Genomic DNA, 625 nt, shown 5'->3' with positions numbered 1-625 from the left:
CTTCCCCAGCCGAAGCCGCCCGTCCGCCCACACCCACCGGGAGTTCCCACACCTCCCAAGATCCCGTGAGTCACCTTGAGTGTCGTGGGTGAAGACACGGGGCTGAGGGCGTGACTCCTCCTCGCGGGTGTGTTTACAGCCACCCCGGGGCTACCGCTCTTCCCCCCCACCCCCCCTGCGAGGAGGACCGATGGGGCGAGTCGCTGCGACGGCCGTGGGAGAGAGGGAGCGAGGTTCGAGTCTCAAGGCAACGAGACGGGTCTCGGCGGAAGGAGGATGGACATGGGAGGCCCCATTAACATTCATCATCATTCAACGATATTCATGATATTCAAATGCACCCTCCTCCCTCTTCTTCTTACGCATTCCCCATCCACCGCCCTCGCCTCCCGAAAAAATAAAGCTTCCCACGTGTAGTCCCTCGGAGCTGAGCGTCGGAGCTTCGAGTGTGAGCCACGTCAGGAGCCTCTCGGGTCGACGAGGAAACCCTGAGCCGCTCGGGTCATAAGTCTTGGAAATCGCCCGCGGGGAAGAGATCTTTTTAATCCTCTTTGCAATCAGACTTCGTCGGAGCTTTATTCACGGCTGAATAACCTTCGTAGATGGATGGATGCTGATAAGAACA

General features: G+C 58.7%; 1 protein-coding gene across 3 annotated transcripts in view; it reads right to left on the bottom strand.

Annotated features, from left to right (window-relative positions):
- LOC119585249 (uncharacterized protein DDB_G0271670-like) overlaps window positions 1–625 on the bottom strand; it is a 56,359-nt gene that overhangs the window by 24,622 nt on the left and 31,112 nt on the right. The window lies entirely within an intron of this gene.

The sequence above is a fragment of the Penaeus monodon genome, chromosome 19 (assembly GCF_015228065.2).
Source record: "Penaeus monodon isolate SGIC_2016 chromosome 19, NSTDA_Pmon_1, whole genome shotgun sequence".
In the NCBI taxonomy this organism is placed as follows: domain Eukaryota; kingdom Metazoa; phylum Arthropoda; class Malacostraca; order Decapoda; family Penaeidae; genus Penaeus; species Penaeus monodon.
The sequence above is the reverse complement of the archived record's forward strand: the minus strand, read 5'-3'. Positions and strand labels throughout refer to the sequence as shown.